The sequence below is a fragment of the Gallus gallus genome, chromosome Z, assembly GCF_016699485.2.
Source record: "Gallus gallus isolate bGalGal1 chromosome Z, bGalGal1.mat.broiler.GRCg7b, whole genome shotgun sequence".
NCBI classification, from domain to species: domain Eukaryota; kingdom Metazoa; phylum Chordata; class Aves; order Galliformes; family Phasianidae; genus Gallus; species Gallus gallus.
The window spans coordinates 45,811,306-45,828,688 of NC_052572.1; the positions used below are offsets into that span (position 1 = coordinate 45,811,306).

The 17,383-nt window shown below is 38.4% G+C and overlaps 1 protein-coding gene across 1 annotated transcript in view; it reads right to left on the bottom strand.

Moving 5' to 3' along the window:
- The window catches only part of CHSY3 (chondroitin sulfate synthase 3), a 151,571-nt gene that overhangs the window by 6,134 nt on the left and 128,054 nt on the right, over nt 1-17,383 (bottom strand). The gene's annotated exons all lie outside the window — the stretch shown is intronic.

Genomic DNA, 17,383 nt, shown 5'->3' on the forward strand with positions numbered 1-17,383 from the left:
GTCCCCTCCAACCTAAGTCATTCTATGAGTCTATGATTTAACTGCAACACTAATCAAACCTGTAACTGAGGTTTGTTGTTAATTTTTGAGTTTTCATGTGCAGGCTGAATGACGGATGTTATGCATGAAACATCAAGTCTTCAGATACATCTAAAACCTAATTAGCACATATCCTTACTAAAAGGTTAGCACTACTGAAGATGCATTTTTTAACAAGACCCTGGATTTCTATCTACAAAGCACATAGCTGCTTGTACCTCCTACAGCCATAGGCAAATGGATAGTGTTACTCAGTACTCATTAAGCAAATGGACTCCATTTCCACACAACTTTTTGTTGTTTTGGGGACCAACAAGAACACAAAGAATTAAGGGACAGACACATAACAAGTAGAATATGTGTGCCAGAAGTTATACATATAATAGCACATCAATTAAACTACTGATTCTGCTAGTATAACTCATCCTGACTGATTTCCAACATATTCCTGTGGCAAGAAAAGTCTACTTCTGACAAATTACTAATTGCAATGTCTATTAAATAGCAAAGAGATATATTTTATGCATTAAGCACAAGTCTAGGATTTTAAAATATCTGGTCTTTATAGGCTTCTATCCAAAAAGCTGAACTACAGGGAATTCATAAAATTTCTTCTGACTCAGCTTCATCCCTAAAAGCACACTTAGCTCATTATATGTTTAATGTTTTGAATATTCATTCTTTAAAAGAGAGCGTTATGGAGGAGTAAAACATTCAGTCCATAAATAAATGTAAGATCTACAACAACTACCAATTCCACAGAAAAAGAGAAATTGCCACTGAGTAGTAGATAAAGAGTCTGATCTTTTTCATCTAAAACCAGATTGGTCAGTAATTAATATATATGGAAAATGTGCTAGTGAGATAGAAAATCTTGTTCCACGATGTGTTGTAAGTTTAGGTATAATCAGATTTTAAGATCGGTATTGAAGTTTGTCTTAAATATATTGAGGAAATCAAGACAGGTGGCATCTAATGACACAGTGTCTCAGATTGAAAACATGTAAACCATTTTACTGCATTTTGTACAGGAAATAATAATAAGCATAAGGCAATAAAGGTACAATAACTTACCAAGCTAAGATCTACAACAAGTATTCAAAAAGCAATAGGCATGTACAAAAAAAAAGACATTGTCATATTCAGAAATGCAGAGGCTTAAGACAAATTTATAGAACCTCTCCCTCCATCCCGTTTAGGCCACAAATCCCTGTGTATTATTATTCAGGTGAGCATTTCTTAGGCTACACTGGAAATGTCGTGGTTTTATTAACTAGACCGAACCAGGCCGAACCATGACAAGAAAAAAAAAAACCTAATAATGAAAAATTCCTTCAGAAACCTTAAATTTGCCTTTAAAAGATATTTCAGAGTGACAGTACTAGTTACAAAAAAAAAAAAAAAAAAAAATCATACAATTCTCATTCAAAGAACACCTCTTGTTTAAAACTGTCAGAGCACATTATTCTGGTGCAGAGAGGCACATTTCTTCTCAATGCTGATGAGTTGAACCAAGGACATGGTGTAGTGATTTCTTTGCTGTCATAGAGAACATGCACCAACGCTAAAAGTACTGAGTTAAAGAATCCTAGAATCCAGGAATGGTTGAGACTGGAAGGGACCTGTGTCCATCTGGCTCCGTCTCTGATCTAACAGGGGAAACTAGAACAGGTGAAGACCTCCAGGAATGTAGGCACACAAACTCTCTGGGAGGAGGTTACTAGCATCACTGGTGAAATCAAAATGTGGATTCCTTGTGGGTGAGAGATGGACATTGACAGAGCAGAAGGATTACAGGATGGAGGACTGAATTCTAGAGAAAAATTCCTGGGAATGGCCTGGGTATGGCCTAGGTGAGGATGCCTTATCTTTGAGAGTCATTTTCCCTCCTTCCCCTATAAAACATAATCTGATCAGGTGACATTTCCACCTCCCTGGTGAGAAGCTCCACTCCCTTCCTTCTTCCTTTTAATTAAAACTCTCTACTGTGTGCTTTGCAATGCAACTATGCTTTTATATTCTTCTTTCACTAAAAAATCCCAACAGCTATGCCTGCTTTCTTAAGACACCAGAAGTAACACCATTTTATTAATCATAAAAACATTCCAAAGGTTATGTTAATTATGGGAAAAGTTGAATTTGTGATTTTCACATTCAGAACTTCACATTCAAATTTCCTTTTAGGAGAGAAAGAAAATGTATACCTTTGAAAACAAAAGAAAAAAGTGAAACCTGTTTGCCTACTGAATGGTTATCAGTATCATTCCTCACAATCCCCAACGTACTGCTCTTTCTTACATCCTCTGATCATAATCATTCAAGTTTCTCTTCTTTCTCCACAAAAAGGGTATTTGAGTAAGACTGAAACAATCATAACAACCATTACACACTTAACTTATGGCATCTCAATCTTCAGAACAAGTTTCATTTAAGGGAATGTATTTTTTACCACAAATACTTTTAACAGTTGACAGTCACTGTAAAACTAAACACTTCTCTTAGTGTGCAAACTTTTCATAACTCTACCTTGACTTATTAAAAGCTCAGCTTCACAGCAGATTCATCAGCATCATTCATTCAATAGGGATATTCTATTTGCATAAATAGTGCATTTTTATTACATTCAAATTTCAGATGCCTTGGTTTATTGGATATGTTCCACTGAAATCATAGAGAGATGTACTCCATTATATTAATGATTTAACTTTTGATAATCAACAACAGATCAACAGCAGCAATGAAAATAAGTTTTTATCAACTCAGTAATACAGTATTATCACACATATAAAAACCTGTACTAAACCATTTTCACAGTTCTTACTGAATATTTTTAATCTATCTCAATAACAAGAAAACAACTGAGAACATATATAATATTGAATGTATAAACTTTTTGTGAAAAGAAGTATTAAGTTTGCCCATTGCCAATCATAATTCTCAAACACCACTCTAATGAAGAGAACAAATAAAAGAGAAATAAACTTCTTAAAAATTTCAGATGATGTATTCTTTTCCCCTTGCAAAGTGCAGCTATAGCAGTTATAACAATAAGTTGTTTGAAATAGCTGATTTCAAGTAATCTAGTGGAAACAAATTTCTCTTTTTTATTCTTAATACATCACTTCGACATTTTCATTTAAAAATTTTAATAACAATTTGTTTAACTTTTTAGAATTTTAGATCTGAAATTTCTGTGAACATTATCAAAATGCTGTTCTCCTTTACATTTTTTTTAAAGTCTTAGTGCCACATAGAAAATTGTTTTCAATACTGTAGGAAAAAAAAATGTCTTCCTAAATCTCAAATTACTAAGTTCTAGATTAAATCAGCTCAACATGATCCTAACTTCTTGAAATTTCTGAGCAAGGCATTTGATCCTAGGAAGCAAAGGGAAAGATGGCTATTTTTCTCCAAGAATGGATTTGTGCAAGGGTGTAAACATGTCAGTGCTGTTGTAAGTGGTCTAGAAAAGGAGATTACTTATGAGGCAGCAATTCAGATACTTGAAAATGTTCAAATTAAAGCCATTCAGCTAAATAATAGTAAAGCTGCCTTTAAAAGCTGCCATGATACTGAATGGCGAGGTAATAAAACAGCAGATTAAATTATGTTCAGAAAAACATAAAGTACATGTGAAGAAGGCAATCCTATTATACCTGAATGACAGGAGACTGTATGCCAGTTGTTAGCACTCTGGAATGTTATACAATTGTACAGAAGGCAATTATGTACTCATGTCACCTCACTGCTCAGTAGTGAGGAAAGAAAAAGCAAACAGGACATACAGAATCAACATAGGAAGTTCCACACAAAATATGTGAAGAACTTCTTTAAAGTGAAGATGACAAAGCACTGGAACAGGTTGTTCAGAGAGGTTGTGGAGTCTCCTCTGGAAATATTCATGACACATCTAGATATCTGTGACGTATTGTAGGGAAACAGCTTTAGCAGAGGGGTTGGACTCAATGATCTCTTGAGGTACCTTCCAACCCCTGCTATTCTGTGATTCATTGACAAGTCCAGAATGATTTGCAAGCGTAACTGTGATGCTTTGTAAGTCTATAGTGCACCTGAATCTTGAACACTATCTGCAGCTACTTTGTCAATACCTTATTGTTCCAAATGAAATTGATAACTTAGGAAGAGAAAGACACTGGCCAAAGCCACTGGACGATCACTCATGTGTGCTGTTAGATTACTGGATGACTAGGATGGAAGGGAGTACACTAGAGAGGGCTAGCTCTGAGGTAGGCCCATAAGGGAGGGGGATAGGAATAATTACAATCTCTTCTCATATAGAGAGCTCTGGCACATAAAAGACTCAAAACCAGAAAGGTAAATACTGACACATGAACCAAAGATCACAGACTCACAGAATAACAGAATCATTCTGAGTTGGAATGGACATTTAAAGGTCATTTAGTCCAACAGGGACATCTATATCTCAATCAGAGCCTTGTCCATCCTGTCCTTGAGCATCTCCAGGGATGGGGCATCCACCACATCTTTGGGCAACCAGTTCTAGTGCACTACTACTCTTATTGCAAGGAACATTTTTCTTATATCCCATCTAAATCTCCCATAGTTTAGTTCCAAACCATTTCCACTTGTCCTATCACAACAGACCCTGCTAAAGAGTCTGCCTTTCCTATAGCCATCCTTTAGATACTGGAAGGGCACTACCAGGTCTCCCCAGAGCCTTCTCTTCTCCATGCTGAAGAGACACAGCTCTCTCACTCTGTCCTCACAGGGAAGTGTTTGACCCCATGGCTCATTTCTGTGGCCCTTCCCTGGATGCATTCCAACAGGTCCATGTCTCTCCTTTACTGAGGACTCCACTTCTGGGCACAGAATTCCAGGTGACATATAACTGCACAAAGTGACCAGGATCACCTCCCTCACCTTGCTGGCCACACTTTTTTTGATTCAGCTTAGCATATGGATGGCCTGCCGGGCTGCGAGGGCACATTGCTAGCTCACGTTCAGCTTGCTGGCTGCCAATACCCGCAAGTCCTTTTTGGGCGGGCTGTGCTCCATCTCTACATCTCCCAGCTTAAACTGATAGTGGGGATTGCCACACTCAGGAATTCACTGGTACAGCAAGCTGTGGGTGCTATAATTTTACATACATTCAGAAACTGAGCACATAGCCTAATGGGAGACTTCCATCATTTATATGTTCAACACAAAGATACAGTTTCTCCACAATATTTCAGTGCTGCAGACTGATAGCAAATCAGGTGAGACTGAGTCATAATATGCCTTTATTCTCTTCTACCTCTCTTTTAGTTTCTTCTACATGCTACTGCAGAGGGAGAACATTTGGCCAAGCAAACACATACCCTGACATAAGGCAATCACCTTATGCTTACTGAAAGCAGTGAATGGAAAAAGTTATTTTCCATACAACAAAGGTATGCACAACGTTTTAATTTTTCATGCTGCATTCCTTTGTGATTTTTCTGAAGAGTTTTCTGCCTTCTAAACAATTCTTACAGCAGAATTAATAGAAGAGTTGGCTAGAGTTGCTGCTTGCCTCTTTTAATGCCAGCTGAAATTAGAGGTTGGCAAGAAACACAGATAATCTAATCATGCCCAATGGAACTCTGAATTGCAAGCAGGAACAAAAAGAAAAAGAAAAAAAAAGGAAGGAAGAAGAAAAAAAGTAAAGAAAGAGACAAACTAAATTAGAATAAAGACAACACTTGATTTTTGCAGCAGAGAAATACAATAATAATATGTAAGCACAATGTAATTTGCATTGCAAGCTCAGAAATTGTAATCTTCATGATTTACTGATGTAATAAAAAGTAAAATTTCTTTCTACATACACACAAAAGCTCAAACTAACACACATTATTTCAAGACTATTGCATATTAAATAATGGGATGTGAACAGTGGATTTTAAATTAACATAAATTTTCTTTGAGCATTACTTAAAACACTTGCTTCCATTTAACAGCAAAGACATGCTACTTAATCCTCCATCCACTCTAGCTATTCTTAAATCTACAATACTACTAAACTGCCCAACATTTTAACAAAATTTAACTTTTAAAAAAATAAGAAATATGATCAACAGGAACTATTACTGATCTTTATTCAATCTGCTTTTTAGAATTTAGTTCTCCCTAATATGAAGACTTAATATTTTCCAGTGACTTAAAGGGGTATTTCATCTACATGAAGAATCTACATAAGATCTGAGTCTGGGATGATAATGTCTGTCTGAACAGCAGCATACTGAGTATCTTATTGAAAAGAGGAGAGGAAAAAAAAAAACATTATAACAATAATGGTGCAGGCTACATAAAGATAAAGCTACATGTGCAGTAGAATGTTCTCAATAATTTGTAGTGAAATAAAATCCAACTTGCAGCTTTCCAGTGGATGATCGTACATTTCTGGGCAGGAAAGTACATATCACCAAGTAATTTGGTGTGGTGCCATGAGAAAAACTGTCAGTTTAGCTCTAGACTGAAAGAGTAAGACTGGAATTACAAAATATGTAGTAAATGGACAACAGAAAGGCAACAACTAGTTGCAAGGAAATAGGGAGCTGCTGGTTTGGAGGGAAGTCACTTACAGAAGCCCATGAAGAGCCTTACCATACTTAGTGATAGTGGCCAAACATTTGGAACATGGCTCATGACACAAAGTCACAGGCATAGTGAAGAAGAGGAAATATCCAATAGAAATAGCCAGAGAACTTGGAGAATCAGCAGTATCAAAATTCAGGACAACACACAAAATTGTGCATTCATGGTTATGTGAAGTAGGTGACCAAATATCCTAGCAATGTTGATATTTCTTTGAAATGAAAATAACTGACAAATAAAGAGTACATTAGCATGTTAGCAGACAAGGTGAATGGGGAACTGAACATCAGTGTTTCCTCCACCAAAAAGGAAAATGAGATCTTATGTTTGCTTCAGTCAGAGTATTTCTGAAAGACACAGAAAACAGTTACAGTTACCTCTGAAAGACACAGTAGACAAATCTGAATCCACATCTTCATGAAATATGTGGGCCCAAAACAATGCAAATGGTATCTGCCACAACTGCAAATTGTTCTGTGAGAAGAGGTGAATGTTATTTGGCTTGTTTGAATTTGCAAACAAAGGATAAGAATTGCACTGCCTCTGAACACACTAAATTAATAATAAATAAGTAAATAAAATTAAATACATAACAGAGAGAGATTAAGTGAAGTATCTGGTGACTGGAAAAAAGGTAACATCACACTCACGTTTAAAAAGGGCAAAAAGGATGACCCCAGGTACTACTGACCTGTCAGTCTCACCTCTGTACTGGGGAAGATCATGGAACAGTTCATCCTGGAAGTTCTGCTAAGGCACATGGAAGTTAGGGAGGTGACATGGGAGAACCAGCAAGACTTCACAAAGTCAAATCCCACTTAACCAACCTAGTGGCCCTCTATGATGGTGCCACTGCACCAATTGACATAGGACATTCCTATCCATAATCATGCATTTAAAATTTGATCTCTCTTCAGTCCGCAGCTTGTTTTCATCTCTCCTGCTCACTGAGTATAATTTACTTCATTTTTTTTTTCATAAGAATTTATCACTCTACTGCAAATGGACTTCAGAAAACTGTTGGTTTTACTGTTTTAAGAAGCTTTCGTAGCCTCTAATTTTTCTCTTAGGAGAAAATTCAATCAATGCTTGCATAACCAGTCAGTACAGATTCATACTGCAGCACTGTCAGATAATTTTGAAACAGTGTATGGAGTACAACAATTTTAACTTCCATTAAGTAACACCTGTCAAATGGAGTAAGATCTAGTAGTGTAAATTTGTAACATTATACTGATGATCTCATGTTGATGTCTGACTCACTGGAGGCATTAGGACAGGTGGCAGGTTAGTTGACCACCTATCTGCAATGAAAAGGATGGGCTATAAACCCTCATAAAGTGTATGGCCTGGGCTTGTCTGTGAAATTCCTGGGGCTGGTTTGGTCAGAAAAGACCAAAGTACTACCCAGTACAGTAATAGATAAAGTTTAGGTGTTCACAGTCCCTATGACACCAAAGCAGCTGCAGGAGTTCTTAAGTATACTGAGATATCAGTGTTCCTCTGTAGCTCGTTTAACACAAATGCTGAGACCACTATATAGACTCACAGAAAAGGGGCAACTATAGGGCTGTGGGAGAACGGAACAAGAGGCCTTCCAACAGGCAAAACTGGTTGTTGAACAAGCCCAGGCATTGGGTATATTTGATCCTACCCTCCCAGCTGAATTGGATGTTCGTGTCACTCAGGACAGCTTCGGCTGGGGCCTGAGGCAAAGCCAGAGTCCTGTTCAAACCCCAACTGGGATCTGGTCTCAGGTCTGGCATGAAGCAGAAGAAAGATACAGTATGACTGAGAAACAGTTATTGGCTACCTATTCTGCCTTGCAGCAGTAGAGCCAATAACTGAAACAGCTAAGACTATGCTAAAAACAACTTTGCCAATCCGGGGGTAGGTAAAAGATCTAACTCACCTTCCTAAGATGGGTAGCCCAAGCCCAGACTGTGGCATGTTGGGTCACCTACCTCAGCCAGAGGAGCAGTCTAACTTCAATCCTGTAGAAGGAAGAACTTCAGAAGATCTTTGGCCCAGTGACATACCGTAGTGACATGCCAGAAGAGATGATGGTCACTCCACCAGAAAAGAGTACCATCCAGGAAGGGAAATATTCCATTCCTGAAGATGCCTGGTATACAGATGGGTCCACCAAAGGTAACCCGAGCAAGTGGCAAGCAGTGGCATACCATCCCTCCACTGACACCATATGTTTGAAGAGGTGGATGGTTGAAGTAGCCAATGGACAGAGCTGCAGGCTATGCGGATGGTTATCACCAAGGAAGCTGGTGACAGTGCACTGAACATCTGCACAGATAGCTGGGCTGTGTATTAGAGGCTCACTCTCTGGATTGCACAGTGGGCCACCCAAGACTGGACCATCCATGCCTGACTGATCTTGGGCAAGGAGATGTCGTTAGACGTATGGAATGTAGTTAAACACAGAACCATATTTGTCTATCGTGCTTCTGGACATCGGCCCTTGCAGTCACCAGGAAATGATGAAGCCAACACATTGGCTCGAGTACATTGGATTGAGAACTCTCCTGAGAACATCACCCACTGGATACACCAGAAGCTGCGACATGCTGGACAGAAGACAATGTGTGCAGCAGTCAAAGCATGGGGGCTGCCCATAAGAATGTCAGATAACATCCAGGCATGTCATGATTGGGACACTTGAGGATGAGACCAAAAACCTTGCCAGAGACAAATGGTCACCTTTCTAGAGAACATAACCCTCTTCAAAGGTGACACATTCATTATATAGGCCCTCTCCTGCGATCTGATGGGGACAGATATGCATTAACTTACATCAACATAGCAAGTGGACTGATGCAGGCCTAACTGTTACCAAAAGAAAACCAGACCTCCTATACCATCAAGGCTTTAAATAACTTAATGGCAGCATATGGGACTCCACAGATCATCAAGAGAGACCAGGTTACATGCTTCACAGGCACAGTGGTACTATGATGGGCGGAAGAGAACAACATTGAATGGCGATTACATCTGCTGTATAATTCAACAGGAGCAGGCCTTATTGAACGTTATAATGGTGTCCTTAAGGCTGCTCTTAAGATAGACTCTTGGTCCCTGGAGGGGTGGATGAAGAGATTGCATGAAACCCTGCAGGATCTGAATGAAAGATCTAGGGATGGCAGACCCAGTGCCCTAAAGATGCTTCAGATGATTTGGGCCTCTCCTCTTAGGATCCAAATTGCAGGCACTCACAATCAGGTAGGATCCCAAACTAGCAAAGAAAATAACCTTCTGCTCCCTGCCCGAGAATCTAGAACCCTGTACCCATAGAATAAAATGGCCTTGGAATGTGCAAGTTGGACCAAAGTGGTGTGGCCTATCTGCACCTTGGGGGAGACTTTTGGAGGTGGGGAGTTTGGTAGTCCCTCTGGTAATCGGTATATGGCCTACTGATATTTTGGTCAACACTCCGGTCTTCATTGCTGAGGGGACCCTCATCATGTCCCTGTGGCAGACATGGACCCTGCCTTTGGTACCTGATATAGTTATGCAGTCACAGATATCTGGCCAAAGCATGTGACACAGACAGCTGAGACATGCCCCAATGCAAGCTGAAGTGTTGACCCAGGACAGGAATATGGCCTGTATCTTGTCATGGAGGGCAGATCTCCCCCTCTTGATACCTCTGGAACATCTGCACTACACCCCGTGAGTCTTTGGAGTCTCTAGCATCACCAGAAGGAGCAAAATGTCATCAAAGCGCTCCAGTGTCACTGTGAGATAAAGAATGACACCCAGTGATGACCCATGTGGGACTGATGGAACATAAGACGGACCTGCACCAAATAACTGCATGCCTCCAGTAACACCATCAAGCACTGCCCCCTAAGAGAACATGAAACTGAGCCACGAACCAATCATAGGTCATCTTACATTATGTCAACCTGTATCATGATGGGCAATTGTATAGGACTCACGATGCTTTGGATCCCTGTATTAGGGAAGGCTCACCCTCCAGCTGGCTTAATCACTGGTTCACACTGTGAAGGGGTGGAGTGTATGGGAACTGCTGAGTTACAGCCTGAACCACTGATTGAACACCTGGAAGAGACATGGTCAGCCCTGGGAGCACAGGTGGAGGCAGTTCACCTGTGCGACTGGAAGACCTCAGGGCTGACTGCCACTGAGGAAGGATCTCTTGCTGGAGATCCCTCCTTTGTGGAGTCTTTCTGCAAGCCTAAATCTTCAGAGACAGGTGAGTATTCTTTTTGTAACATCTTCTAATTGTGCTGTTCCTGCTGTTGTTACAGAGTGATACTTGGATTTTCCTTTAAAGATGGAGATTAGAATTCAACCTGCAGCATGCATTTTAAATTGCTTTCAGCCACGCTGCATCAGATAAAAACACACTGCAACCTTTCACACACTGCTGGCCTAAGGACATAGGCAAGAGTGGGACACAGAGGTAGTATATGTTTTTAAAACTAACTACCATAAAAGAACAATATGCTTTCAGACCAAGAAATCCTCAGATTTAAAATGCTCCAAGAAATCCTCAGATTTAAAATGCTAACTGGAATCCTTTTGAAGATCTTAGGCTGTACTGAGTTTGGCACTGGGAGCTGTGCCCCAGAGGTAAAGGGAATGGAAATGGCCAGCTTTTTCTAAGTTAGTAATATTAACTTTAGAGAGGAAACATGAAGTCATGCAGTTTCATGCAATATCAAAGGAGTAACTTACCAAAATTTTTAAGGGAAATCAGATATGTCTTTTTCACCAGGACAGAGAAATAAAAAATTAGCAGACATCAAACTTATAAAAAGTGTGTGTGTAATATTCAAGGGAGCCAGCACTTCTTAACATTACTGAAGCACTGAATTCAGCATGAATGTAAAAAGATTAAACTTACAGATAACAAGAGCACCCAAGATGACATTGTAAGGGACAAGAAAAGTGAGAACACTTGCTGTTCCAGGCCAAAAGCAGTTTGGTAGCTCGGAAATGGCATGTTACAATGTCTTGGTATGAGTTCACAGCAAAGATCAAGTTCACAGGATTCAGTATTAATAACCCTTTTCAGAAAGATGTATTTAGTGAAAAATGAGGGTTTGAATATTCTCATACATCAGATCACACCAACATTCAGCAAATGAGATTCAGTACCTCTGGACAACAAAACAATGAATGTGGACTAGTGAAAACATAACTTTATTTTTGACTTGGTGAGCAAATCCTGGAAACAAATGTATCACAAGTCCCATTGTTAAATAAGAAAACACATACATCAGCAGATGGCTCAAGGCTCCCCATTCAATCTGTTCAGATTAAATTTTCCCTTCTTACAATCACATACTCTCTTCTAATATTTACAGCAACTTCTACAAAATCTGGGAGCAACTGAAACCTTATCCCAGTGGCTGATAAAATTTTCACAGTTGCTTCCCAGAAGTTACCACTGGAGAATGAAAGACTGAAGTAGAGAAATTAAGAATCACCCAGCCTGAATTCTCCACCAAAAGGAACACACAAAATCAATATGGTATGATTTTCCGTGATGCCTCTTCAGTCCCTTGACATAAAGACTGTTCACCAGACTGCATTCTGGTACCCTACATAACAGGCCAGGTTTAGTCTCTGATTTAATTTTCGTGGACTTGCAGTGCATTAAACCATTACTCAGCTGAGGAGCTGAATAGCACAGAATCATAGAATCGCTAAGGTTGGAAAAGACCCACAGGATCATCCAGTACAACCATTCACCCATCACCTATGGTTCTCACTAAACCATGTCCCTCAACACAACATCCAAATATTCTTTGAACACCACCAGGGTCGGTGACTCCACCACCTCTCTGGGCAGCCCATTCCAGTGCCTGACCACCCTTTCAGAGAAGTAGTATTTCCTAACGTCCAGCCTGAACCTTCCCTGGTGCAGCTTGAAGCCATAAGGAGCCATGAGCCATGAAGCCATGAGGGGCATGAGCTCCTCATCAACACACTTTCCCTTTCTTGTTTTGTCAGATAAAAAACAAAAAAGGAAAAAGAAACAAAGGGAGGGGAGAAAGAAGAAAAGGGATGTTCAAATTCAGATTTCACTCCTTACAGTGTAATCAAGGAAATTAAGTAGCACTTCCTTCCAGCTGATTTTATGAACATTAAAGTTTATGACAAATTATGAACCATCCTTGAGCTAAACAACCAATTAAAATAACATAAGCATGACAGGACGTCTGCTAAAATATTTTTCTTAAATAAATCCTTATTATTTTGCTATTCTACTTTTCCACAGGCAGAGCAGAATCTTCTAACTAAATGGGATGAAAATATAGTATTAATTAAAATGAATATATTCGCACATTACTGAGAATTAGTCTTATGCTAAAAATAAAATCCAAGCATAATGAGTTATATGCTTCATGAGGATGAGAGATGTTGCACCAAATAGTGACTCCTCATTTTCTTGGTATTATAAAATTTCATTAACAAGACACTTTATTGTGTAGTTTCTGAGTTAGGAAGTGCTGCTCATTAGTAAAAACAAAAAGTCTTCCAGCTACAGAGTGGTAATTCAAAATCCGTTTCATACTGCTCATATGTCTTTACAACTGAAAAAGTTATTGTTTTTAATACGTTTGAATATTTGTTATGAATAAAGTGGTATTACCCTCCCATTGGCAATTTCTAAATCAAGACATAGAATTCTAACTAATTTATTTCAGATTGTAAAAGACCTCTGTATTTACAGGCTTCTCAATAATAAATTTCAGATTCATTAGAAGTCACAAAACATGTCTAGCCTAGCGATTACCCTATTGAAGAATTCATAATCTACATATGCTGTGTCATGTATAACAAATCATACATTTCTGTTTTATGCCAACACTGTAACAGCACATTGAAATATAGAGAAAACAATCCTATAAATGCTAACTGTAAAGGTTAAGGAACAACAACCACAAACCAAACAGCCAGCATAAGATGACAGAAGAACAGTTCCTCTGTCTAGGCAGTCAGAAGTGCTGTTTCATAGAAATGTCCACAGCATACAGAAAGAAAAGAAAGCTTTCTCAAGCAGTTTCATTTTCTGATTAGCTTGAAAGAAAACATGATAGAGCCTTTGGAAACTCACCTAATAAGACGATTACATTTGTTTTCTTGGATATATGCCTATAAGGGGTTGTTATTTCTGTTACAAGCATACCTACCAATCCCCATAAAAGAATAAAATTATACATGTATTAAATATACCAAACAAAATGGGGGAAAATAAAAGAGAACTTCAGAGAAATTAGATTATTCAAATACAAGACAACAAAATCGATTTTCCTGCTCTGTGACTACCAACAGATGTGGAACGTGGGGATATGAGTAGTTAGACATGCACGTATTTACACGCACATTGTGATAAGAAGGTGGGTTGAAATGGCACCGTAACTGTCTCAAAAACAAGTAGCTTTTGCCTTTCAGGAAAAAAAAAGCAACAGAATACTGTAATGTGCAAATGACCTCCCTCATATATGGAGTTCACAAATTTTATGAGAAAAGGAAGAAGGAAATACTGCATTGGAATCTCCCTCTAGTAAGCTGAAAAGCAGTGAAGGTAGTAAGGGGAGACATCATTGGTTATTATTCCTGCCACTACAGTGAATATGCTGAACTGATCAATTCACTATTATAGCTTTGAAGATAAGCTTTGGTCTTCTTTCTTTCCCGTCAGCTAGTTTTGTTTTGTTTTCGTTTGTTTGTTTTAACATCTAAAACATTTACCAACATATTTTTCTTCCCCAAAAGCCCTTTCTTTCCAAAACAGATGTAAATATAAAGCCATGGCACCATCTAGAATTGCAGTGATGTCTTTCGCCAAATAAGTTAAATAATTGATTTATTTGTAAAAGCCAAAAATAATGGCAGTCACTGAGACTTTGTCTTTTACATACTTAGTCTAAATGCACTGTAACTATGCCGCAACTATAATATAGCCTTATTCTTGTGACCTAGAGCAGTTTAACGTGACAACTTTGAGAAAGTCTAGTAAAAAGGCTTCTACTGCATTTATGTAAATTGTGTAAAGGAAATTATTGGGAAGCATGTATGTTGCACCAACTCACTTCTTGTCTGGTGACAAACTGAGAAGGCTATTTCTTGACCTTACAGTTTTATTTCCTCTCAGACTTAATAGAAACCACAGACATATGAACTGGTCCTTCCTTTTCTTTCCAAGAGAGGTGTCTATGAAATAATTCCTTAGTGATCTCAATTTTTAAAACAGTCACATTAGGAGCCCTGAATCATGATGACATGAAATATATTTTTGTATATAATAAATACAGAAGGATAATCACAGAATTATATCCACTTTCTTAAAATCTCTGCCATAAAAAACCTGGAGCACACAACATAATTTGGATGCAGCACACAGAGCCAGGAGGATCCACAGACAATTATGTTTAATCACTGCCTTAACATGGGCAATTTCTGGTATACAAGGTTTACTTTTGATGCAGTCTGAAAGATTAATTTCATTCAATTGGCTTAGATCAGAAGTGTGACAGGGAAGAAATAGAACCACTTAAAATAGGAAATGATGCAAAATCACTGTTTCTTATTAAATACAGTTTCTAGTGGTCCTCGAATAGCAGTTTTAAAATGTCTCCACTTAGCACAGAAGTCTGCCTTCACAGAGCTGAACATTCTTCATACCTCTCAGGAAGTTGATGCAACAGGCATTGTTTAAAAGGTAATTTAAATTACTTCTACTAACCTAGGAGTGCTACAAGCCCCAAACATTTTGCAAGCCTCAAAACTGTAAAATAAAAACCGCCCTGAAAAGAAGAAATTCTTCAATTATCATTCTCAGTTTTAGAAAGATTAAATATATTTTATTTAAAGCATATGCTAAAAAAATCAGGCCATTTTAACTTAGTAAGGTCAGAGAAACCAGAGGATCAGTATTTCTCACTTGAAACAAAAACTTTGTCCTGGACATCAGTCACCTCTACCAAAACTAAGAAGACAAGATAAACAAAGGTGCCCATTTTCTATCTATAGGCTAGAATACATGGTAAGGGGTGATACATACTCTAAGGTACAAAGTGAACTGGTTTTGTGGATTATTCCTTTTTTATCACTTTCCATAGGCTAGTGATGTGACCAGAGTATCGGATAGCTATGTGGTTGTCAGATAAATTTATTTTATAGAACCACAGAATCATTAAGGCTGGAAAAGACCGTTAAGATCTTGTAGTCCAATCACTGACCCATTACCACCATGTCAACTACCAGCATGTCCACTAATCTCTGCCACATCTACCTTTTCCTTGAACACCTTCAGGGAAGATGATTCCATTGCCTCCTTGGCAGATCCTCCTTGGGCAGCCTGTTCCAATGCATCACCATGCATTCTGATATGAAATTATTCACAAAATCCAACCTGAACTTCCCCTGGTGCAACTTGTAGCCATTCCTTCTCTTTCTGTTTGTTGCTAGTTACCTGGGAGAAGAGGGTGACCTTCACTTTGCCACAACCTCCTTTCAGACAGCTGTAGAGAGTGATAAGGTCTCTCATGAGCCTCCTCCAGACTAAATAATCCCTATTTGTGACTCTGTATGAACAGATACAGAAGAATCAGAAGTCATATGCAGAACTGTCAATGCAATGTCTTCATTAGCATTTGAAAATATCTTCTACATAATATTTGCATGGAATGTACAGGGAAAACATCTGCTTGTCAGATCTACTATCTACTTGTACAAAAAAAGTACATTTATTGCTCTTCCAAACAAGCACAGTATTGTTTCTTCAGAAAGGCTCTGAAAAAGATCTTTGAAGTGCACAAGCATCTTTCCAACTTAGAATCAGTAAAAACTACTCAGCAGTTACCAGGTCAGGCACTACATAAAGGATGCTCACCATAATCCAACAAATAGATTTGTAGTACACTTAACTTTAAACCCAAACTCCAGAACCATGAACACAGGGTGCTGCGGGAACTAAGCACGTAACTGAGGCCTGGGGATCTTTCTTGCAGTGTATTACCAAATATTTGAACTACACTGAAAGTATGGAAGAAAACCCCATCACGTGACAATTAAATGAGAACAAAAAAGAAAGGAAATTCTTTGGATTATGAATTAGGTAAATTTACATACAGAAAGATTCAAAGAATATATACAATGCTTGGAAAGAACAGTAATGCAATAAACTCTCCCTGAATTAATTTCTGCCGTTTCTTATACTATTTTGTACTTACATTATTGTTTCCTTACTGAGTCTGCAGATTTTCTTCAGAAGGCAAGACCACACAGACTATGATCATCTCTGTGACCTTCCAGAAGGATGCAATGTGGAGGTAGGAACCTGCACTAGTAAGTGTCCCAGAGCAGAACTGCATCACCCCTCTGGCCATTCTTTGATGGAAGGAGCCCAACTTACACCTGCCGGCTTAGCGGTGTGGGTGTTGCATTTACAGCCTTCTACTTGTATGAGTGAAATATTTCCCGATAAAAGCAAAAATCCCATCACTTACACTAGCAAAGTAATTTTCACAGATGTTTAAGGGCTATAGAAAAAATTGCAAGTCAAGCTAATTTTACACTTGGTTATGTTTTCTTTTACGTAGACGTATTTCTTTTTTATGGTTTGTAAAGACAATTTTTTATATACATTTTAATTATCTCTATTCCATCTATACCATTTAATCGCTGATTTATTTCCCTTTTTAGTACAGCATCAATTTCCATACATTTAATTACTGTCTATAGCAATGAA